The 26,180-nt window shown below is 38.1% G+C and overlaps 1 protein-coding gene across 5 annotated transcripts in view; it reads left to right on the top strand.

Annotated features, from left to right (window-relative positions):
* EEFSEC (eukaryotic elongation factor, selenocysteine-tRNA specific) overlaps window positions 1–26,180 on the top strand; it is a 344,759-nt gene that overhangs the window by 17,380 nt on the left and 301,199 nt on the right. The gene's annotated exons all lie outside the window — the stretch shown is intronic.

The following is a 26,180-nucleotide window of genomic DNA, read 5'->3' as shown; positions in this document are numbered from 1 at the left end:
GTGAGACAAGGCACTCCAAATAACCTGGATGAGTTATATCAGCTTTGTGTAAGTATAGATGTCTGACTGGAAAAGATGAGACAGGGAAGGAATGGGAAGGAGAAGAGATCCTACAATCTGTCTTCCCCCATACCACCCCTCCCAATAGCCTCCTTGGAATCCAGTGTAGGAGAGCCCATGCAAATTGGTGCAGCCAAGAGATCACTGTCATCAGGAGAGAAGAAAAGAAGAAGGAATCAGTAAGATTGTGCCCGATAAAAGCACCAGCGGCTATTACAGCAATAAGATGCAAAACTTGTAAATCAACAGCACAAAACCAGCAAGTGCCCAGTGCACTCCCAAACCGTGCCTCAGGGAAACTTCACCAGCCTCCCTCCCAAGAGTGCTGAAGGGGAGCCATCCACCATTTAAGGAGAGCTCAGACAACTGACAAAAGGAAAGCATATCTAATTACTCCCTGTTGTTGTTTCTTTAGATTTCAGGCAGAAGGTAGAGCTTTCTGCTCTCATAGACTTTGGGGCAACCGCTAATTTCATAGATATAGAAACGGTACAGAAACTAAAGTTGCCAACCTAAGTTCTACAAAACCCAATGATAATCAAGACTATTGATGGTCAGAAGGCAGGACCGATTCTGCAGGGCACAGTTCCTGTGCAATTAACAATCAAAGATCCCACAGAGTTCATAACACTCTGTAACTGCCTCCTTGCAAGTGCCTATAATCTTGGATATAGAATGGCTTTAGCTGCACAACCCAGTTAAACTGGGAGCAAGGGACACTCTCATTTCCCTCCCCTAAATGCCAACAACATTGCTTACAAGCAGTGAAAGCTTACTCCCTCACTCCATTGCAGAGCAAGGGAGGATCAGTGCTGCCAGAAAAATATGCAGACTGTGCAGATGTGTTTGGGGAGGAAGAGGCATCCATGTTATCCCCGCACCAGGTGTGTGATTGCACCATCAATTTGAAGCCAGGGGCCCAAATCCCAGCAAAGAGACAGAATCCCATGTGTACCCACAAGTTAGCCATCCTCAAGGAATATCTGGATGTCAACATCAAAAAAGGATTTATTTGCCCTTCCAATTCACTAGCATGAATTGGACCCACATTCTTTGCCCCCCCAAAACAAGGAGAAACAGCACCCACGTTCTTTGTCCCCCAAAAACAAGAAGGAAAAACAGCAGCCACTCTGAAGGGAAAGAAGGGAGCCCACGTACATACTGTTCATGATTACAAAGACCTGAACAGAGTGACTATTAGAGACCTTTATCCGCCCCCACTTATCTCTGAACTACTAGACTGGCTACAGATGGCACACATCTTTACAAAACTAGACTTGAGAAGTGCTTACAACTTAATCAGAATGAAAGAAGAGCATGAGTATTTAACAGCATTTGATACAAGGTATGGAAAATTTGAATATGCAGTAATGCCATTCGGCCTAGTTAACTGTGGAGCTGTTTTTTTCTAGATTCATGAACCAGATATTTGTAGACATTTTAGATAAATATGTAGTCGTTTACTTGGATGGCATATTAGTTTATTCTGAAGATCTATCCTTGCATGTAGCCCATGTCAGAAATACATTGCAAAAATTATGGGACAACAAGCTGTTTTGCTAAATTAGAAAAATGCATTTGATCTGGCTTAACTGGACTATTTGGGTTACAGAATCTCCACAGAAGGCATATAGATGGATCCAGCAAAGGGACAGGCTATTCTAGCATGGCGCACATACACGACCCCCATAATGCAAAAGATGTGCAGTGCTTTCTGGGCTTTGGTAACTTCTACAGGAAATTCATCCTTAATTTTGCTGAGCTTGCAAGACCATTATCCCAGCTCCTAAAAAAGGGTCAGCGGTTCTCCTGGTCAACCCAAGAACAAGTGGCGTTTCAAGAGTTAAAGCAGCTCTTTGCTTCTCAAATCCTCCTCTGCCACCCCGTTCCCTCCTGTCCTTTTGTGGTGCAGACAGACACTTCAGATGTGGCAATAGAGCAGCAATAGGAGAAGGAAGGAGGGGGCAGATTTACCACCATGTGCCTTTTACTCCAGAGTGCTCCTACCAGCAGAAGGGAACTACGACATTTTCAATAAAGAGTTACTGGTGGTAAGAAATGCTTTTCAACAATGGAGACACCTAGAAGGAGAAACATACCCAATACAAGTATGTACAGATCATAAAAATTTAGAAATTTTGCAAAACATCTAATCTCTCACCCCTTGGCAAATCAGGTGGGCACAATTTTTCTCCGATTTTTACATCTCATATGTCCCAGGTTCCCAGAACAAGCTTCTCATGCAAGCCAGAGTATGAGGTTCCCCAATCACCCTCCACCCCCAGCAACAGTGCTGCAGCCATATAACTTTGAGTTGCACTGTCAATCAGACAAACAAGAGAGGCTGGGAGCAGAAAGACAAAGCTGTTGATCTCTGATTGGATTAGGACACAGCAGCAGCAGGATGCATATGCCAGGGGCCGGATGGATGACCTCCAGAGAGACCAGCAAGGTACTGCTTCACCTTTCACAGTGGAGGGAGGGCAGCTGTTCTGCAATGGATGTTTGTATGTTCCTCTTCCCCTAAGGGAAGAACTACTACAGCTGTGCCATGACAACAAAACAGCAGGGCATGGGGGGTATTTAAAACCCAACAGACAGCCCTCAGAGAGTTTTGGTGGCCTCGCATCCACTCAGACATTAAGGATTATGTTTCCTCTTGCCATGTCTGTCGTAGAGCAAGGTCAGTCCTGGTAAGCCAGTGGGCCTGTTGCAACCACTGGCAACTCCTTCTCAGTTATGGGACACTGTTTCTCTAGATTTCATCACTGATCTTCCTCCAGTGTGGGGATATACTACCATACTGATAGTAGTGGATTTATTTACCAAATTGGCCCATTTTATTCCTTGCAAGGATTTCCCAACAGCCCAGGAAACAGCTCAACTCTTTTTAGACCAGACTGAGGAAGTCAGTTCACTTCCAAATTTTGGAAGGCCCTCTTGCAGTTATTAAATATTAAAATTCATTGTCTTCCTCACATCATCCAGAGGCAAACGGAGAAGATGAGAAAGTTAACTAACTGTTGCAGCAGTATTTAAGATACAGTGATACCTCGGGATACGAACGCCTCTGCTTGCGAATTTTTCGGGTTACGACCAGCTCTGGCCCCAAAATTTTACCTTGGTTTGTGAACTCCGCCTCGGGGTACGAGCCATTTTCCGCCCGTGCCACGTGGTCCGCGGCCATTTTCTGCCCGTGCCACGTGGTCCACGGCCATTTTTCCGCCCGTGCCACGTGGTCCGCGGCCGTTTTTGCGCCGCGCCGGGCTGTTTTCGCGCCGCGCCGGGCCGTTTTCGCGCCGCGCCACACCGGGCCGTTTTCGTGCCGCGCCGGGCCGTTTTCACGCCGCGCCGCGCTGCACCCGGCCATTTTCGCACCGCACCACGCCGCGCCCGGCCGCTTTCCGTGTGGTCTGTGGACGCCAGAACGGATTAACGGTAATTACATTGAACCTTATGGGAAATTGCCTCGGGTTGCGACCAAATTCGGGCGGAGGGCGGAACGGATTAACCGGATTTACATTGAACCCTATGGGGAAATTTGCCTCGGGGTGCGACCAAATTCAGAGGGCGGAACGGATTAACCGGATTTACATTGAACCCTATGGGGAAATTTCCTTCGGGTTACGACCAACTCGGGATACGCCCAGAGTCACGGAACGGATTAAGTTCGTATCCCGAGGTACCACTGTACTTTATTGCTTACCAGCGAGACAACTGGACTGATCTCATACCTCTTGCTGAATTTGCTTACAACAACACAGCATGCTCATTGATCAGTATGTCACCCTTTCAGGCAACTTACGGATTCCACCCACAGGTCTTACCAACAACCAGGCAAGAAAGCACCTCTTTTGTGCCACAGATTTCCTGCACGAGAGGCAGGCAGCCCAAAGCCTCTTAAAGGAACAGCTTGAACTAGCAAGTGCAGTGTACAAAAAAGCAGCAGATGAACATAGACAAGAGAGAGCTAGAATTGCAGAAAGGGATGTGTGGAATTTCTACAAAATTTCTAACTTCCACAAGACCTTCCAAGAAACTGGACTCAAAATTTATTGGCCCTTTCCCAGTAATTAAGCAAATTAGCCCAGTGGCTTTTTGTTTGCAGTTGCCGGCATCAGTGAAGGTTCATCCCATGTTCCATCAGTCTGCTTGTAAAGGAAGCTCCCCCCTGCACTCTGGGTTCACAGATAGCACCTACCTCCCCATTCTAGTAAACGGGGAGGAAGAGTACGAGGTGGAAGTAGTGTTAGTCTAGATGCAGAGGGAAGTGGGCTGAGTACTTGATACACTGGAAAGGCTACCCAGAGTCAGAAAGATCATGGGAGGCAGCGATGGACATGCATGCACCATAATTGGTACCCCACTTTCATGACCAGTACTCCAACAAACCCTGTCCTCGGCAGTTACCAGCATTGCAGGAGTCAGGCATTGACCAAGAGGAGCAGGAAGAGTTTTTCTATGGTGTTTAGAGGGCCTCGGGAATAGCAAGAGACCAAGTAGGGGGAAATGAATCAGCTCCTTCCACATCAGGCATGGAGGACCAGAGGAGTGGAGGCCAACAAGTGCGAGGATGGATGCATCATTCCATCCCAGTTCCGCCATAGGACATCAGCAAGCACAAGACACAAGATAATATATTAATTCAAATAATGTAAGTTTAACAATGAAAGTTATGTTGGTATTATAAAAGCCAGTTTACTATAAATTGTTTGTGAAATGTAATCCAGTCTTAGTGAGGCAGTATTTGTTACATTAGTTATGGGCTTATGTTCTGGAGGTTTGTATGGTATGTAGAAATGGTTGCTATCTTGACCTTACCTTAGTCAAGTAACTACTTGTAGTACTTCCCAGAAAGTTCTACTAACCTCTTTGATCCCATCTAACTACTTTATCCATTGCCTTCCTCTTCTACTTCTCTCAACCTTACTAAGCATAATCTAGTCCATTATTCACTCATGAGCATAATGTGTGAATTTCTCTCTGCTAATTATTGACTCAAATGAGAAGTCACTGTTTATTTGATATTCTTAGTAACTGTCACCAGATCCATAATTCAAAGATATAATCTCTTTACACTTGATCTTAACCAAGAAAAGTTTATTACTAAATATTTGTTAAAAGGTATAGGTCATAACATGAATTGGAACTGGAAGACCATGAATAAGTGGGCCAAAATAAAATTAATGGATGAAGTTAGTTAATCTTAATATAAAAGGGTTGCAAGATCCTAAGAAACAAAATGTAATCTTAGCGTATTTAAAATCATTAAGGGCAGACACTGCTTTTTTACAGGAGACTCATTTAATGGAACATAAATCTTTATTAATGAAGGATTGGGTGGGACAGGTTTATCTTACAGATACTTTGATAAAGGCTAAAGGTGTGGCCATTTTGATTCAAAAAGGATTTTCAATTGATGTACAACAGGTTATTATGGATGTAAATGGGTGGTATTTAATTTCATGTGCTAAAGTAGAAGGGATTGTAATAGCTATGGTTAATGTTTATGGACCAAATTTAAATTCTTCTATTATGTTTTATGAATGCTTTTGACATTTGAATGAGTGTATTTATGATAAAATGGTAATAGGAGGAGATTTTAATGAAATATTGGATCCTGAATGATAGAAATATACCGGTACGGAAAAAACAATAATTAGTGAGGGACTTATATGGAAGAACTGAATTTAAGACCCTTGGTGTGTGATATATCCAACTAAAAGAACATACGTTTTATTCAAAGGTGCACCAGAACTTTTTAGGCTTGATTATTTTTTAATATCAATAGTATATCATCAAATTCAAGAATGTAATATTGATGTTTGTTATGTATCATAGTGCAATTATTTTGAAATGTGTGTTTCAGAAATTGGTCAAGGTATCCAGAAACGGGTATTTCAATGTTTCCTTATTGAATGACAAAGAATTTGTAAAACAAATGCAGGTGGAGACTTTACAATATTTTGATTTGAATGCACAAACATCACATGCCCAAATTTTTGAATGGGAAGCATATAAAGAATATATTCAAGGTTGAATTTTTGCTTATGCATTGTATGAAAATAAGATTAAAAATAAAAGGGGAAATAATTTGAAAGATGAACTAAAACAGTTATGGGCTCAGATGGCTGAATGCCCATCTAATACTCTATACAGAGAAATACAGAAAAAGTAATATGAATTAAATACTATAATTTCATAGCAGACAGAATTTTTGCTAACGTGTTTATGACAGAAATACTGGGAGAATGGTGAAAGACATGGCAAGATTTTGGCTAAAAACGAAAGATAGGGCAATGATTCCAATTATTAGAGGTGAAAGAGATGAAGTATATAAACTTCAATGGATATAAATTTTTGATTTTTAAAATTCTATTCAGAATTGTATAGTAAACCAGATTATGTTGCTTCTTTTTTTGAAAATGTATGTATTTGCATTATAATTATTTTTTGCATTATAATTATTTTTGTGTTTTTTCATTTTCTTTATTATTTTAAAATAAAAAATCAATTAAAAAAAGATATATTCTTTTTCTTGCTTTTTCTCAGTGTCCATCTTTTACAGCTGTATATTCCCACAGGAAAAACATTGCTTTAACTGATCTTTTATGACATTGAAATTTGCTTATCCTTGGGTAACTTGGGTAAATTTTTCCCTTCCTTCCTCCCAAGGATTAATTTCTTCTTCTCCAGCGTACTGTTCATCTTTATTCTTGAGCTCAGGAAAACAAAATTACTTGCTGCATTCCCATCTTCACCATCAAATGTAAATGTACTAATCATGTAGGCTGACGTTATCTTTCTCATCTTGATATTTACCATTAATACAGATTTTTCACTTTTCCAGTGAACTTGTGATTCCAGGTTCTTCCATTTCTCCATCTACTTAGTGACCACAATTGGGACTGGCAATTCAGTCGTTAAGTGAAGTGATTGCTAAGTGAAACTGCAACTGTGAAGTGAAACTGCAACTGTGAAATGATTGCTAAGTGAAACTGCAACTGCAGTGATCTTACTTCAACTTTCCTTTCCTTTACAGACCTGCGGCAGTCGTAAATGCAAAGATTGGTCATAAAGTTACTTTCTCATTACCATCATAACTGCGAACAGTCACTAAACGAGGCAATTGCTAAACAAGGACTACTTGTATTGCATTCTAGTTGCCCATTAATAGAACTGTTTTGATGCTGTATTTAGCAGCTCTTGACATTTCAAAATGTCTTCCTCCACAGCATCTGTAGTAGATGCATACTGTAGATAACATTGATAACTACTGAGTTGCTTCAGTCACGATCTATATACTATCTTCTAACTTTTGGGTTTTTTTGATGATGCAGATAAAAGCCTATTACTTAGAACAGGAAGATGCTATCTGCACATGAGTGCACATGAGTCCAATAGAGATTAATCTACAGGGAAAAAAAAAAGACTAAGCTTGCACCCATAGAGCCATCTAGTTATTTATTATGTCATTTGTATCCCACATTTTATGAAAAAGCTGATGTTAGTCTCCATGGACTCACCTCTAATGTAGCCATCACAACAATCCTTGGAATAGGCTGGTTTACTAAATGTTTTTGTTGTTATTTTGTTTGACTAATTGTTGATTCCTGGTGCTTGCCAGGACTAGTCCCTGAAGTTGTCTTGGCAAGATTTTCAGAAGTTGTTTGAAACTTTCTTCTTCCTAAGGCTGAGAGAGAGCGACTATACACCTAAGGCGGGACTAGAACCCATGATTTCCTGGTTTCTAGCCTGGTGCCCTAACCGCTACACCAAACTGGCTCTCTGCTAAACAGTTAGCTTCCTCATTTATAGAAGTCTTAATGTGAATTTAAAATAGTCTGTATAGTATGGTTAAAATGCTGGACTTAAACCAAAAAAACAATGGAGGTCACTGGGTGATTTGGAGCAGTCACTCTCAACTCTTATCAGTATAATTAATTTCAGGTGATATTGATGATACAAGTGAGATTCATACATTTTTATGTACACTACTTGATCAGTGCTAAACACAGTATATTAGAATTTCATCTGTGTAATCAAAGCAGTTTTTATTTCCTATGAAACTGTCCTCATGGCATTTAAGACACTTTTCCCAGCTTAATGCTAGTGGTGGTGGTGGTGGTGGTGGTAGGGGGGGATTTCTGCATTCTATGTTGCAGATTCTTTAATGAGTGAAAAATGTTTGATCTTTTCAATGATCCTCATATACTTGGATGCCTGTAGAACAAAAGTAGGCAAGAAGTTAAAAGTATAGCATTTAGAAAGTCAAGTAAAATTTAGGGGTCAACATAGATCATAGCAATGTTATAAAATGTAACCAATGTCTATTAATAATGTAAAAATTTGCCATAGAATGATTCGCAGTTATCAGCTTTATAATCTTTAAAGTTGGTGGTGGAATACCACACTGATTCAAATGTTGATTTGCTTTTCAGCAGAATTAATAAATTAATTTCCCAAAATAAATGAATTCATGGGTATATTTTGGCTCTGTTGAGATTGTGCTTTCTGCTCAAGTTTTTCTTTTGCTCTCTGTGCTTTTATGTACCAAAAGTTTGAGCCTAGGCTATTCTTGTTGCTCTGTGCCTAGGCTCATTTGGCAGTTTCAGCATTTCATTAAAACATATTCTGTAATCTTTTAATTAAGTATAATTGTATCTTAGCAATGTATTTTGCAGGTAGGGGCTGTTGTTGGTTTACTGAATGCGTCTGACAGCAATTTCAGCAGATTTTTGGCTGAAAACAATTAATATCCAACATTGTTCATGTGAATTGGAAAAACAAGAAAAATGCTGAAGTAGTATTTTCCCCCACTTACCTGTCCTTTTTAACAGCCTCTGAGATTTCAAAGAGCCTTTTTCAGTAAGATCTTTAACCAGCTCTGTTAGTATCTCAGCTTGGTTTCTTGGGATATATAAAAGTTACTTAGATAATTACAATTGCTTTTTTATTAAACATCTACAGAAGTGCCATTTAGACTATTGAGTCAACTTCCTGCTCAGGGTAGAAATCCAAATTAAAGCACTGTAACAAAAAGCCGTCTAGTCTCTCTATGAATATAGAAGGGGAGCCCACTTCCTCTCTGGGCAATTGACTGCACTGTCAAACTGTGCTTACATTAGGAAGCTTGCTCTACATTCATCCTGAATTTGCCTTCCTGAAAATTAAATGCAATATTCTATGTCCTGCATTCTGAGATGATAAGTAGGTCTTGACCTTCTCTGTGCCTACCTTTTAAGTTAGTGAAGAATGCCATCAGATTTTCCACTGGTCTTCTCAGTCCCTCAATCTCTTGTCACAGGACTTAGGTTTCCAGTTCCCTGATTGTTCATATTGTCCTAAAACAGTGTCTGAATCCTTCTTAAAATATGATGTCAGAATTAGACATAATACTCAAGGTGAGGTCTGACCAATATAAAATAAAATGGATTTATTCCTTCTCTTGATTTAGAAATTATGCTTCTCTAGAAGCAGCCTAAAATTGTATTTGCTTTTTTATGGCCATACTATATGGTCTTGTTCTTTTTTTAATCATTGACTGTTTCAGTATATTTCTCATGAGTACAGTTGCCAAGCCAAGTATCCTCATTCTATATCTGTATCTTTGATTTCAGTTTCCTAAATGTATAACTTATTTGTTCTGTTAAATGTCATTCTGTTATTTTTAGCCTATTTCTCTAACTTATCAAGATTATTTTAGACTTTATGTCTATTTTGTTCAGTATTTACAGTCTGCAAATTGAAGAAGTACTCACTCCATCTTTTTACCCAAGTTACTGATAAAAATGTTCAAGAATACAGGGGCCAGGACAAAACCTTGTGATCCACCCCTACTTCCCTTCAGTTTTCTTTGTTTTCTGTTTTCTGGGTTTTTTGGTTTGTTTTCTATTTTCAAGTCAGCTAACTATCCATAATTGTTTTTCTATCCAACCCACAGTTAACTATCTTGCTAATAAGAACATCATGCGATATTTTTCAAATACTTTGCAAATATATATTCTCTGATTATCTACTTGATCTTTGTTGGTATATTTGACCAAGATGATCAGGCCTGTGTATCCTGTTGACACTAGGGAAGACAAAATATGCTTTGTGCAGTTGTATATAATGTATAATTATTGAAGATTTTAATTACAATAATAAAACTAATACAAATTAACTCAGGGAAAGAAATGAAAGTAAAAAGAGAGAGTAAAAAGTGACTATTTGCCATTATAGTTAGTACACATTGTCGTGGGCCTGACCCGGTTTTTCTCTCCCCCCCCCACTTCACAGAACGGAGAGATTGCCTAAACAAGCTAAAAAAGCTAAGCTGCTTTTAAGTGCCTCACACTTCCTTTCTCTACACTTTTCTTTCCATTCCTCAGACCAATAAAAAGGTGAATTTCTTTCTGCATTCTTCTTCCTCTTTGTATTGTCAGTTTTTCTTTTTTTTAGATGACATTTTCTACTCTTACCAGTTGTATTATGCACTCATTCACTCCCCCCCCATATATATGTTGTTATATCAACAACAACAAGGGCTGAGAGAAAGTGACTCAAAATCAGCCTGTGAGCTTCTGTAGCAGGTGATAGACCGGAACCTAGGTGTCTTCACTGCTGTCTAATATCACCATACCTGTAGCGTAAGGAAGATGGCATTGATGGAAATATGCAACAACATTACCTAGGCAAAGGGTCTGAAACATTTTTTAAGCCCTGAGAAACAAGATAATATTTGGAAGTGAATATGGAGCTGATTTCCTGGTCTGGCTTACCTAGTGAGGCTGACAGTCTTACTGGCTATGTTGAAGAATAGTTTGGATTTCTGAAGACTGGCTGATTTTGGAAAGCTTTGTTTGCCTTGTCTTTGCTTTAAATTCATGCTACTAGATGGATAAAGAGCTAAGATTTATGATAGAACAATTATATGAGATTAGTGGTAATGGAGCTGAGTTGTATTATAGCATGATTAGGAAGTGATGTTGGATAAAACTATGACAAAGCTAGATTTTTTAAAGCAATGAGTTAGCATTCTGCTGAAAATACCTTTACTGTGTGTATTCAGTATCATTTTACTATGCATAAATAATACGGCCACAGATTTTTAAGGCTACATTTTCATAGAATATAACTTTCAGCAAAGCTGGATCAAGGTCTGTTTTATCAATCAATCAATCAATCAATCAATCACATTTGGGTTCCACTCCACTCACCCAGGACTCTCACAATTTCACGCTAATACAAACATTAAAACATCCAGAATCTAATAAAATCCAGCAAGGTAAAACACACAAACCAAGCAACCAAAAACAATCTAGTAAAGCAAACCAAAAGACAGACATAAGGCCCCAAATGTACTTCTATAAAAAACCTCATCTTCAACTGCTTCTGGAAGGCAACAAAAGTCAGGGCTAGTCTAATTTCCAAGGGAGGCCCTTCCAAAAGGCTGGCACTGCTATAGAAAAGCAGTTCCTCTGTGCCTTGGTCCCTGATATGTCCCCAAAGCGGGGAACCACCACTATTCTTTCATGATAGAATCGCCTGCCTTGGACGGGCTCCCAGCTGAACTACTTAAAAAAAACATGTTTGGTGGGCCCCAGTCGTTGGCTTCCTTATTTACACTCTGATCATTACGGCAAAATTCCAAACACTTGGCTCAATTCGATAATAATTCCAATTTACAAGAAAGGTGGGTTTGACCAGCCTGGTAATTTTCATCCAATCAGCCTTTTATCTATTTTAGGCAAGCTTTACGCTAAACATCTTGAACACCGTCTACTAGATTGGATGTATACAAATGATGTAATTGGGCCTGAACAGATAGGCTTCTGCAAAGGAAATCCTGCGATTGACCACTGTCTTACATTAAACTTCCTAATTGAAAAACACCTGAATTTAGGAAGGAAAAAGCTTTTTGTAGCATTTATAGATCTTAAAAGCGCTTTTGACTCAATTCTGAGGGATGTACTATGATCTAAATTGAAGAAACAAGGAATAAACCTGAGGCTGCTGTTCCTACTAAAGAAACTGCATACAGACACCTCTTGTCAAGTTAAATATTCGACTAAGGGTCATTTAACAGAGAGAATACGCAGAAGGGAGTTAAGCAGGGCTGTGTCCTTGTTCCTCACCTTTTTAATCTTTTCTTGAATGACTTGGCCCACTCCCTTAGTTCAGTTAATGGTCACCCCCCCAGTCTTGGCGATCTTCCTACTCCATTGTTACTTTACGCTGATGATACCACAGTTCTTTCCTGCTCGAGGGTGGGCTTACGAAGATATTTGGAGGCATTTTATAATTATTGTCAAAGTAACACACTTACTATTAATTTTTCCAAATCAAAGGTGGTAATATTTGCTAAAAGATGGTGTCTGGCGAGATGGTCTATGGGCAGTACAGAAATCGAACAAGTCAAAACTTTAAAATACCTTGACATTACTTTTAGCTATAATCTTTCTTGGGTAACTCATCGTAATAAGTCAATTCACTTAGCCAATTGTTCCGCCGCCCAGATCAAACAGTTCTATTTTACAAGAGGCAATCAATTTGTACCGGCAGCAATTAGGATATTTAAAGCCAAATCTCTCTCTCAAGTACTTTATGGTATCCCTCTTTGGTTGAGAGCTTTTAACGCTAAAGTGGAAGGTATACAGGCTTCCTTTCTGAGGCAGCTCTTAGGGGCTCCTAATTGCGTCTCTTATCCCATAATCTGCCTAGAAACAGGTCAAAGTTTAATCGAAACTAAAGCCTGGATATTAACAATTAAATATTGGCTCAGAATCTTATTTAGAGCAGCTCCTCGAAGTCTGCTATCATATCTCAAAGAAGACAATTACATCTCGCTGTGGTCATGACATATTATATCCAAGCTTAAACAGATTGGGATTGCAATTGAGGACCTATACCTTTCAGATGAAAGCTTTGTATTTAGCACTATTAAACAGAGACTTTTGGACTCAGAATACCATAAATTCAGACCAGGCCAACCTCGTGTATGCTCCCCTGCCATGCTTGGTCTAGAAAATCAATTGGGTAAGATGGCGCATTATTTCAACGATCTCGTGTTACCTTCCCACCGAAGGGCCTTTTTCTTGGCTAGAGTGAATGCTTTTCCTTCTAAGGTGCTCCTTGGAAGGTATAAACGCATTCCCATCCATGACAGGCTCTGTCTTTGTGGCAGCCCAGATACAATCTATCATATCATTTTCAATTGTTATTTATTTGTGTCTCTTCGGCATGATTTGCTTCTAAGACCCTTGCAGGGCAAATACCCTCTGAACGATGTGGATCCTGTGTCATCCTGCTGGTATTTGCTTTGTGATGCTATATCTGAGATTACCCAAATTGTTGCTAAGTCCTTGGAGGAAGTGTTCAAAAGGAAATGTAACCAAACTCTTCTTTGAGTATTGTTTTCCTGCTGTCATCCTTATGATATGCTAATTCCTTGTATTTTAATGTTTGTAATGCCAATAAAGGTTTGAATTGAATTGAGTCGAATTCATGATAGAAGATTTGCAATAAATTAAGTTTATAATTACATTTTGTAATAAAAGCAAGAGGAAAAAGTGATACCCCAGTTGTGTGGGTAGGTAAATGATTTGAAATAATTCAGACTTGTATATATGCGTGGAGAGCCATAGGAGTGAAGCTAAATAAGAGGCAGAGACAAGAGGAAGAGGAAAGTGACCAGAGAAGTGGTGTGTTCTGAGGGATTGGGTTCTTAACCATGAAAAAGTAATCTGAACAGCTGCTGATTGTGAGGGGTGTATTCTGAGAATGGCTAATTGCCCATTATTGATGATTAAATGACTATTTCCTGCCAAATAAGCAGAGACTGTAGGAGGAATATAAGGCAACTAGGAGTTATGAAGTAGGATTACTGAATAAATGAATTGGGAAAGCAAAGAAGGATTTGTAAGGGAGTTTTCCATTTAAAAAATTTCTCTATGACAACTTTCAGTCCTGCCTCCTGTAAAAGCATCATTACCTCATCACCTTCCCCTTCTGGTCCTCAAAGATTGATTAAAAGGTTTAAAATGTGAAGAAAGTAGCTTGCCCCTGAGGTAGACTGATCCATCAAAATAATCCTAAATACGGAAATATTAAAATCTGTATTTAAGAAGGGAGAGCCGAGGGTAATATATGATCCTGTGGTAGATTCTAGAGCACTTAAGTAGTATTTTTTCAGTGCTTTGGTTGTCAAATGTGCCTTTGGTAGGTAGAGACAATTGGATTAGTTTTCTCGTATTCTAACATCTTATCAGCCTTTACTGTATCAAGACAATTTTTCTGCATCTTTTTATCATAGACTAGACTTCTCCAGTTCAGCTGTGGGTGGTTCATGCTACAAATTAGCAATGTCGTTTTGTATCTTGGTAAGTTGCCAGTGTAGCCTGTGGGCTAATTATGCTGCCTTGTTGGTGGAAACTGTTGACCATTTGCAGTGCCTGCTGACAATTGCCTGCCTGGTAGACTGAGTTTCATAACCTTGATTTGGAATGCATGTCTAATGTCTTCCACTCGGACCTTCAGTCTTGTTCATAATGTTATGTTTAATGGACTGTTTCAAAACTTTAATGTACAATTTGGTTGTACAAGGTAATTTACCACCCTGATTATATTTTCCTAGTAGTAAGGAACAACAGAGTACAGACCTAAGCTTCCTCCCAACCATTCTTTTACTGGTTTGCCCTGAAGCTGTATTGGAGACAACAAACTTAGGTTTCAGGAAGTAACTTTTTACACAATGATGTTGGTGTTAATTCTATAATGGTTTTCCTAACTCTGAAACTTTGGATGTATTATTAAATGGTAGGGGGAGAAGAGGGTAATCAATGATTCTCATCCAATAGATAAGGGTAGCTCAGGTTGCTTGTGATGGTTATACATTGTTATAGCAATATTCAGCTGTGCACGTTTAATAATAAACTGTGTTTTGTTCCCCTTCCTTAAAAGATTCTAGGGAGTTTAGACTCTGAAGGATGCATTAACATAATGGTGGCTTAAGTTTTTCTTTTTCTTTTTTTTTACTTTAATTGATCATGATTGTTTCATCTACTATATGCATGTTTATTGCTATATCTGATTTTAATGGCTTAATTGCAGGGCTCATCTTTTTCTTCACTACACCCCCAGCTTATAAAGATACAAAGAATAATGTTATTATTGTAGTTAATTTTTATGTGATGTTTTCAGTAGTTATTAAATTGTTAGTGAATCTGTGAATGGCATGTTTCTGTCTCTTAATTTTCTGTAATATGTTCCTCTTCATCATTTGAAGGGATATGAAACTGGAAATCTTTCTTCAAATTCAAGATTAGTTAAAATATGTTTATATTAATGCCCTGTCATTGTGAAGTAGATTTTTATAAATCCAGATTGGAATTCTTTTCTATTTTACTTTGTAAGAAAGTGGCTGATAGGTTCTCAAGCTGTACTTAACCCAGCTTCCTTTGTTTTGGCTTTATCAGTATCCAGGGTTTTCTTTAATGATAGAGGCATTTGTAGTCTACACCATATATCCGCATCTCCATCACTTTCCAGGTAAAATTCTGCATTTTTAAATTGTTAAGCAACTTTTTGTTTTCCCATTGGATGAGCCAAACTTAAGAACTATGAAACTACAGCTGAAGCAAAATAATATGAATTTCACTATGTTGACTGAGCATGAAAATGATTAATTTCTTAAAGACTATCAATAAGAGCATAACCTGATATTTGTAATAAAACCTTCGATTATGAAATATTGCTTAAACGTTAAAGAATAATTTTAGATGGTCAATAGTTTATTTGCTTCCATAACATAATAATATACTTATTTTTGCTTGCATGAATGCTTTTTTGCTTTATAAATGGATTTGAATGTCATTCATTTGTTTGTTAGGGTGTCAATATCTGACATTTCTCCATTTTAATGAGAAGAGGTTGGTGAGTGAGAAGAGGTACCTGACTTGCATCATTAAACATTACAAGAGGGGAAATTAAGGCATTGGGTTGGCGTCATTTTTTTTTTCCTTTTGTAAATCTTACTTTTGATGGAAAGGCAGCCCTGTCGCCAGTAAGTCCCGCATGCGTAGACTCTCCCCCCGCTGGTAAAACAATGAACACATTCAGGCACAACTCATGTTTTCAGTTATTAAAAAACAGAGCCGTCTGTCTCTGCCTGTGACTTTAATCTTTAAGCCTTTATTCCCTGTACCCCACCCCCTCTTTCTTCCCCCAACCTTTTGTTTGTCAAATGCAGAGCTACAGGATATGTGGGCCCTGAGTTTTTTTTTCACTTTATTGTACATTCCTTCTGTTTATAACTGTGAGTGATGTTATTCCAGGGTTGGAGATGGTGGGAGGAAACTAACAAACTTGCCTCTAAGTGGGATTTTTGGTTTTTTCATTCTTATTTAAAAGATCTGTGAGAATTTTGTGAATCAGTAGGTACTTGGGACTGTTCACTTGAGGAGCAATTGTTTAAAGTATAAAAGTGAACAGTAACACTTTTCAGTGTAAATCATAATTTTTATTCTTGGAGGCTTTGGGCACAATCAGTTTTGTATGCTGGCAACAGGTCACACGTAATTCAAAGTTGTGCTTTCAGGTTTGAAGATTTACAATGCTATGTGTAAATGTAAAATATTAGAACTGATTTGAACTTTTGAAGTACAAATAATTTTAGCTGAGAGACTATATTCCTTCCAAAGAACCCATTCAGCATTATTGTCAATGTTACCTAGAATTTGTTTGAACATGTTGCCAGGATCACCAGCTTGACATCATTAATGAACAGCCGCACAATTTTTAATCTGATCTGTGTCACTTAAGGAAACTTTTTTTAATGTCGCTCATGATTTTGTTTTTTAAATATTTATATATTTTGGATGCTGTGCACATATTTTTCTATTTCATATTGCTGAATGTATATGTTGAATGTATTTTAATTGAAATAATAGAAGATGTGTGGCTGTTTGCTTGTATTCCCCTCCCCATGTAGATTGTATATAGAACTGTTGGCATAACACAAATTAAGCTCTTTCTGTGGAAAGGGAATAAAAGTTAAAGTTCTCATTGTTCATGTTTTAAAGACAGATAAAAATATCATATGACTGGTGATACTACTTGAAGAATTATCATATATAAAATTAGGACCGTAATAAACCTGAGCTGGGAATTTCCTGCCTTAATCTCTCACTTTTTTTTAAAGATTTTTTTTTATCCTGCCTTTATTTTATAAACAGCTCAAGGCAGTGAACACACCAATACTCCTTCCTCCTCCTATTTTCCCCACAACAACAACCCTGTGAGGTGAGTTGGGCTGAGAGAGAGTGACTGTCCCAAAGTTCCCCAGCTGGCTTTCATGCCTAAGGCAGGACTAGAGCTCACAGTCTCCTGGTTTCTAGCCTGGTGCTTCAACCATTAGGCCAGGTTGGCTCTCATTTGCCATAAACATACAATGTGGCCTTCAATGAAATGTCTCCTGGCTCTAATTCTCCTAATAATTATAATATTGATCTAACTTTGTGGGTACTCTAGGTGTAGTAATTTAAGAAATAAGGATCTAAAAACCCAGTATGCGCTCATTGCAGTTTAGAATATAAAACACTTTTCTGTATTGGGATGTACAGGAGTTTTTTTTTTAATTTGAAACTAAAAGTAGATGCTTTCAGTCTTCTGTGCTTGCAAGTAAAGGAGTAGATAGGTTTATCATAGTTTCTTGTGGTTTCCCATTTTGATAATCTCATAGTTTTAAATATATCTATATGTGGGAAGTACCAAAAAAATTTGTGGGTGCAGAATACTGTTGTGATCACTTGGTGGTTTCAGGTTATTGCATGGTGTTGGACGTTCTTGAACTGTGTGTGCATAATTAGCAATTATTTATGAGAAATATTTATTTAATTTTGATAAGTTGGAAAAAATTGTACTATGAAAAACTGACTGATTATTGGCATTATGGCTGTAGATATTCTTCTGAAAATGGGTAAAGAAAATAATGTGGACTTCTCATCCCAATTATTATACACAGGCCCACAAAAGTCTGTACTTGGAAATGTTAGGGAATCGCATTTGGAACCAGGTTAGTGACAGATAAGCAGTAGAACTGAGAAGCTAGAAGCTAGAAGCAAGGCGATCCAGTGGGCTCTTACATACACAAGACTTTCTACTAGAACCCAGGAGTCCAGTAACAATTATTTTCCCATTAGAGGTCTAACGCAATCGAATGCAGGGGTTTCAAACTCAAACTGTCACAAGTGCTGCATGAGAACTAGCTCATTAGCCTGAGGGCTGTAACACTGAAGCCTTTTCATACAATGATACAAAAGACTTCAGTGAGTCAGAAATGAAGGAAATGAAGAGTATATCATTCAACATAGACTGTTGCAAAACAGCTGTGAAACAGCCATTTCCTTTTGACCACTTAGCTGGCTGTGTGTTTTAATTAACCAGAATACCAATATTTGGTTTTATCACAGGGTTAATAAGTAATACAGTTTTCCAGAATCCTATCTAGGATGATATAATCTGGGAAATCCATCCCAATAAGAACTGCCCAAATCCTGCTTTTCTTTTTCTTCTCTTTCCTTGCTAAGCAGAGAGATCTTGCTTGCTTGCTCCTTTCCAGTTAAGAGATCTTCAGGGCAGAGCAGACAGATGCTTTTCTGGCTTGCTCGCTGGCTGCCTTCTCTTTCCCTCCTTAGGCAGCCTAAGCCTCCTAGTCCATTTTCACTTGCCGAGGCTCTCTCGGCTGCACTGAGAGCCTGGTACCACCTCCGAAGCAGTGCCTATCATTGAGCGCTGGTGTAAGAGGCCCCAGGCACTGACTATTGCAGGTGGCCCACTAGTTGGGCTAAGGTTAGTTGTAAGGCTGCTGCTGCTAGGCCACTCCTCTTCCCTGAGTAGCATGTGGTAAAGGCTAATGAATCCAGAATCACAAGATCTTGGAAAAGGATGGCTAGCCGTTCAATTGTGGTATAGATTCTGTATTCTTTCTCCTTGGAATCTGAAAAGTTTGGAATGCTGAACATACTTTGAAGACCCACTTAATAATGTTGGGATCTCCTTAAAACCTTTCCAAGGATATTTTCAGGGTATATAGAGATTTCAAACAATATCTGATCCTGAAACGCTGTTGTTTTTGAAGTAATAGTGATGTTGTGTGGTCTTTTAATGTAAGGTCTTTGGACCACAATACTTTTCTTGGTTTCTTTAGGATTTATTGATTAGATGTAATCAATTCCATTTGTCACTGTGCATTTAGTAGAAAACTTTGTAAAATGCATGTATAAATGTGATGTAAATTAAGACAGTGCCCTTTTGTAGAATTCATTTTTTTTCTACCCTGTTTGCACTTTAGAATGCTTGATGCCCCCAACCCCAAGTTAAAGATGCTATTTATGGTCATTTGTATAAAGCCCAAGGTTAAATGTTAAATTACATTTAATTTTTCAAAGCATCACATGAATACATATGGCATTGATCTCAAAACAAAATATCTCCCAACAAGTAGACCAGAGTTTGAACTAATAACATTTCTACTGAATATTCAGCTCCAGCCCTGCAAATCACAAGATATTTCTACATGACTGTGGATGTAGTATATTCTTTGTTGGGGAATATTTTGGGGGTATATTTTAAGATTTTATTTACATCAGGAAATATATGTTTATGTATGATTCACAGGTTAAAGCGTTTAGAGTAGAGCAATGTTTCAACAAAGTTGTATATGAGAGAGGAGATAGTTCCAATAGAAGAGAATCTATGTAGCTCAGGGTTGAACTGTGGAGTCCTTGATGCTCTCTGAGCTTGGTTGTTTGCTTGCAGACATTTCATTACCCAACTAGATAACATCATCAGTGTGAGTGTGGAGTTTGGTCTCTGTATATATACAGTAGCTTGCCCTGCCAGTGTTGGTGAGGGTGTGGCTTTCTCCTTGGTAGTTCCTTGATTAAAGTACTGTTTTCCGCTTGATTGTTTGTCTGGTGTTAATCCCTGCTTATCTGGGTGCTGGCTATTACAGGGGATGTGTTCTGGACTTTTTTGTTTCCTTCTTAGCTTTTTATTGTCTTTTTTGAATGGTGTGTAAATATGGTTTGTTTCTGTGTGTCTACTGATGGCTGATTTGTCTGAATGCCAAGCTTCCAGAATTTCCTAGCATTTTTGGATTTGGCTTAATCTAGGATGCTCAGTTTCCCAGTTGAAACTATGGTTAGTCTGTCCATGAGCTGTGAAACTAAGGAATTTTCACTGTGTCTTCTGACTGCTAGTTGGTGTTCATGGATGCGCTCTGCTCGTCTTCTGCCTGTCTGTCCTACATAGTGACTGTTACAGTCCTTACACTGTATGTTGTAGATTACTCCTGTTTTTTCTTCTTGGGCTTCTGGGTCTTTTGGTTTACTTAAGATGTTTTGGAGAGCTTTAGTTGGTTTGTGTGCTATGGTGATGCTGTGTGGTTGTAATAGTCTGCTGGTTGTTTCTGAGATGTTTCTGGTTATTGACACATGTAAATGATCTCCAGTTAGCTATTACTGAATTGCCTTTTTGGCGTCTTCTACAGGCCTAAATGTTCTGAAAAAAAATTCCTGCTTCTTTGCTTGCTTCCTGTTACCCATATTGCCATGTTTTTTTAAAATCTCATTAACACTTTGATCCTAAGCAGACAGATAGACAGGCATGAAAGCAAGTTTCACACATGACAGTGTCCCAAATTTGAAGACAATTTGCAACTTGAATATAATTTTTAAAATTTGAAACCTCTTGAATTAATTCTAAATTGTGGCATTTTGAAAGAAAATATTGGTGCTCTGTTGAGTCCAAAAATCAAAGACCTCTTTATCTTTTTAGGTGTTAATCTAAGGAATTTGAAGTTTGTAGCTGAGAATGAAAAATGTGAATATAATATACAATGCCTTTTCTCAAGGAGGGTTTGAATTCTCTGGTTGATGGACTTGGATATTTCTTATGTGAAAAAATAGTCAATGTAATTTAATTTGACCAACATGTTTGTAAGAGATACTTCATTTTGAAGTCTCAGGTTGTTTTGATATTTGCATGGGTAAGATATGGATTGCTACTCATTTTGGTCAGGGACATGTTCATGCCTTTCAGTAACCTTGTATTTCTTGCCATTGAACTGAATATTGTTGGATATTGCATCTTGTTGGACCTACAACAACCTACAACACCTGTGGTGTTAACAGTCACCTCCCCCCTGTCCTCCAGCTTTATGTCATCTTCTATCCTCTTGTCTATGCCATTTATGAAAATGTTGAACAGCATTGGGCCCAGGACAGAACCCTGGGGTGCTCTACTGCATGCCTCCCTATTAGACTAATGTCTGTAGCAGCTAGCAGTTCCTCTGTTTTTAGCTATCTTGTTCAATAACATTGGTTCAACTCCGATAGTCATCCTGTTGGACTTATACTCGATCCATGAGATTAGGTTACCATATATGAATGAAACCACACAATTTAACCCCAAAGCCCTAAATATTCTGTTGTGTAAAGTGAAATTATGAATTTGAACACAAAGTTATTACAATAGATACCTTCAAACAGATTAAGTACAGGAAGGAGACTTGGAATCCATTTAGAGGCTAAGTAAGGACTTCAGCGTGAAAAAACATTATGCCACCCTGATTTAAAATGTGAAAGTAGTTGCTCTAAAGGTCAGGTTACTGAATTACATGTCTGAGCTGGTTGTAAGAAATTGGTGGCCTCTGGTCTCGTCTGCCACTCTAACCACTGCACCATGCTATAAATAGATGGACAGATGAAGGAAGATGATAATGATGTTTAAAGAATGTAGTGGTCTCTATGATACTTAAAGCGAGTCAGTACAGATTTATAGTTGCAAATCAATAGGAAGTCATGGCATCTTGGCTTCATGCTTTTTTTGTTAAAAATTACCACTTTTTTTAAAAAACAAGGTAAGTTAGGATTTGCTGCAATTACACAATTCTTAAAAACACTCAGTTAAATCCTGGATGCTAAATACATACAGTATGTTCCAACCATTGTTCTAATGTAGTATCTTGCCTCCACGGTAATCTGTGCTGGATTTTCAGAGGAAGCAACTGAGATATTAAAAAGTGGTTGATTCCCTGTTGCTTATCCAGTACTTCTGTCCTTTGGGATTTCCATATGGAACAGCATACCTCAAAATACTTATGGGATGTTGGAATCACACTGGGAATTCCTGTTTCTTTTTAAAATATTGTCTGTCTAAAGCTCTGGTATCCGGTTCTGATACATGATTTGCATTGGTTTATAGATTTTTTTTTCTTGTATGGTTCATGCACTTTTGGCCCTCTCTCTTTAATGTGGGATTTTGAAGGTTTGCATATTCAGGAAAAATCTTTGGTGTTTGCCCTGTCAGTTTCCCAGAGGTACCTACAAAAATCCTGTATTGCTTATAGCTTCTCCCAAGGTGTTACTATATAAGAAATGGAGAATAATTTACGTGTTTCAGAATAGGGATTTTAAAAAAAGCATAAAAAATGTTAAGGGGGGGATCACAGGAGTAAGTTTCATACTCACTGCATGAAACAGACAATATTTCCTGAAACAGGAGATATTAACCTCAAAGAATTTAAAATAAAATATTTATTTTATGATTTTTTTTAAAAAAAGTTTAGTGTGGAGGGGGAAAAGAGGAGAATAATCAGTCTTTTTATCCTAAGTGCAGATGAAATTGATTAAACCTTTTAAAACTCGCCTCAGTCCACCCGGTTTATTAATTGAAGAATTTCCTCTTCCCCAGAATGGGAAGTGCATATTAAAACAGCTTTCTCCCAAATAGCAGTGATACTTGAGAACAGCAGATTTTCTCTTCTGTGCTAGAGGAAATCCTAACATGGCAAAAAGCACACAAGCACACATACAAATGTGAACACCCATCCATGCACCCACGTATTTTAAATATACTTGAGGAAATTTTATTTAGTTTTATTAAAATGTGGAGTCTCATTATAGCCCATGGTCCAACATTACTTTGTTTCTATATGCTAAATTTCTTTCTTCATTCAATGAAAGATGGGCTATGCTGCTTCTGTGAAGTGAACCAAAGAACTAAAGTAACTAGTAGCAGTAGTTTAAAGAGACAAATAGAATACAGTACTGTGTTTACTATTCTCTTATGACATGTGAAACCTCTTAACTCATTCTCACTTGGACCTTCTTCCTTTTTCCTCTTCTTGCTCAATTTTATTGTATTTCAAGATCAAGGCATCTATAGTTTTTGATATTGATAGATACTGATGGAATAGTCTGATCATGTGCCAAGGTCAAGGCACCTTTTTGTTTTTTATTTTTTAGGGGGCAGAAGTTCATATACTTTGAAATAAATAGCTGAAAATTCATATTTGATGTTCATATTCACTTATAAAAACTCCTGGATACACAACACACGCCTAGAATTTATAATTTAACTGTTTAAATTTAGTGCAGCAAGCTTACAAAAATTTGAAAATTAGTAAAGAATTCTTGAATTGTGAGAAACAAAAGGAGACTAATAATATATTATATATTATATTAATATAATAATATATTACAATATATTATATATTATATTAATATAATAATATATTATAATAAAATAGTAAGAGACTAACTGTTAAAATGTATAGTCCACAGTGATTGCAAAAAATTTCCTATGGTACTTTAGAAAAATTATGTATTGAAACAATGTAACTGTATTGTTTTATTTGATGTTGATTAGAAAGCATTTTAAGTGAGAATCCTGATTTAGAAGAAAATTCCTATGATTGATTCCTTTTGTATATGGAAGTTTAAACATAAACATTTTGCCAGGGTTAATGTTGCCACATTTTAGTCCTTTAGAGCAAAACAATCTATTGTAATTTGCCTAATAAGCAAATTATTTGATAATTATGTATCATGTTTATTGAGAATCATGGGTATTGAGAAAACAGTTACCTCTTTTGGGATTTCTTAGAAGCTTTATTTTTCTGAACTCTTAAAGCACGCATCAAGAACCTATGGCCCATTGATGGAATACACAGATTCCCCCATTTAGTTCTCAGAAAACACTGAGTTTTTCTACCTCTAGAGGATTTCCCATTTTCAGTGGGTCAGAGAGGGAATATTTCTGTGCACTGGGCAGAGAAAGTGGATTTCTTTTGTAGAAGGATGTACAGAGTGATAGCTTCCTGCCTTATTCTTGAAGAAAAGGCTGTTCTTCTCAGTGTATAGGGAGACAGGGAGTACACTGGGACAGGGGCTTGACAGAGGAAACAGGCTTCCCCTGACACTGTCAGGCTTGATCCAACTTTTTCTCTCAAGCTCTGCCTTAAAGACTAAATAAAATGTAAGGCAGTTAGATTATGAACACTTTTCTAAGAATAAGTCTATCCTTTGCACTCCTTCCAAGGAATAAACCTCAGTGAGTAATTTGCTTCCGAGTTAATTTTATATGCTTGAGTTGTTTATTTAGTTAAATAACCTTCCATTTAGGCAGTATTGAGCTTCAGAGTTTAGTGACCGTGGTCTAGAGAACAGATTTCCTGACATTTTGCCAGCAACTGTCTGACAACCCTGAAGCGCAACACTGCCCAACAGATACTGGTTGTGGAAGCCTACACCAGTAAACCTTCCATTTACTTGTAAAGTTTGCACATTTATGTACATTTACCCAGAGCCTTTCTTGGAAAGTACTACTGCTTACTTTATTTTCTATATGCAGTATGGTGCAGATGTTTGGGTCAATTTTAATATTTCTAAGTGGCATTTTTATTTCTAATTCCCATTGTTAAAAAAATACCATGACTATTTCTCCTAACTTAGAAACTATGATTCATTGTACATTATATTTTAGAAGCAATGGGTTGAGGGATGAAATCTGAGATAAGGAGGGAGGGGAATATAACAGGGTTGGGATTAGGATCATTACCAAGGTATAGAATCTGTTGCTAGAAGAATGGAGGCGAAAGCATAGAGTTGATTTATTTAATGCATCTAAATGCATTTATCTAATGCATTAGCAAGGCTGATATGGAGATTTTGGAAAAGCAGTTGCTAGAAGAGAAGCCTAGTTTCTAATTCCAAATGAGGTAACATATTTACTTGACCTGCCTATATAATGGATCTGTAGCCCTCCAGATGTTGCTGAATTGCAACTCCCAGCAGTCCCAGCCCATCTGGACAAGGGTGAGGAATGCTAGAAACTGTAGCTCACCACCATTAGAATGGTCAAAGGGTATCCTCTGCAGATTATCAAAGGGACGCTTTGGTCAAAGCCTGGGGTCAAATTTCTAAGCCTTTTGCTACTGGAAGCAAAGGGTGAATGACCAAGGACTTTTCCCCTCTTTTCCATTCTTTTGAGAGGAACCCCAGCCTAGGTTGTTGCAGCCTGTTTTGTGCCAATGGTGGCTCCACAGTATCTCTTTCCTGCCTTTACTTTGCAGGAAGAATCTGCTAACCTATCTGTCCCTCTGATGGAAGCTTCCAGACTACGCTGGAATTTCTTTCACAAAGATGTGTCTCAGTTCGGTGGTTAAAGGAAGGATTGTTCCATGAAGTTCCTCCTCTGTTTTTTTGGGAGTGGGGGAGAAAGGAGGATTATTTGACACAATGACTTTATTCCCCCAAGGTCCAAGTGTAACACGTGAAGGGGGGAGGCAATAAAAAAACTTTGCTCTTTGCTGTCTCTTCAGTTCCTCTTTTGCCAAGAAGCAGCAGCTCTCCAGACTCAGGAGAAAGTAGCAATAGAGGCAAATATGTGTAGCTCAGGGTTGAACTGTGGAGTCCTTGGGGTTCTCTGAGTTTGGTTCTTTTCTTGCAAACGTTTCATTACCCGGCTAGGTAACATCTTCAGTGCTAAAATGGGATGGGGTTTGCTCTCTATTTATATACTGTGGCCTGCCTTGCCAGTGCTGGTGGGGGTGAGGGTTTTGTTTTGCTCCTCTGATAGTTACTTGATTAACAAATGTTTACTGCTTGATTGTGTGTCTGGTGGTAATCTTTGCTTATCGGGGTGATGATTGCTTGTGAGGCGAACTTCTGGTCTTTTGTCTCTTTTGAATAGTATGGAGATGCTTTTTATCTCTATGTGCCTGTTGATGGCTGCCTTGTCTGAATACCAGGCTTCCAAGAATTCTCTTGCATTTTTGGATTTAGCTTGGTCTA

This window comes from Python bivittatus, unplaced genomic scaffold, assembly GCF_059951505.1.
Source record: "Python bivittatus isolate LINGU-HERP-01145 unplaced genomic scaffold, Pbiv_v1 ctg000080_np1212, whole genome shotgun sequence".
In the NCBI taxonomy this organism is placed as follows: domain Eukaryota; kingdom Metazoa; phylum Chordata; class Lepidosauria; order Squamata; family Pythonidae; genus Python; species Python bivittatus.
The sequence above is the reverse complement of the archived record's forward strand: the minus strand, read 5'-3'. Positions and strand labels throughout refer to the sequence as shown.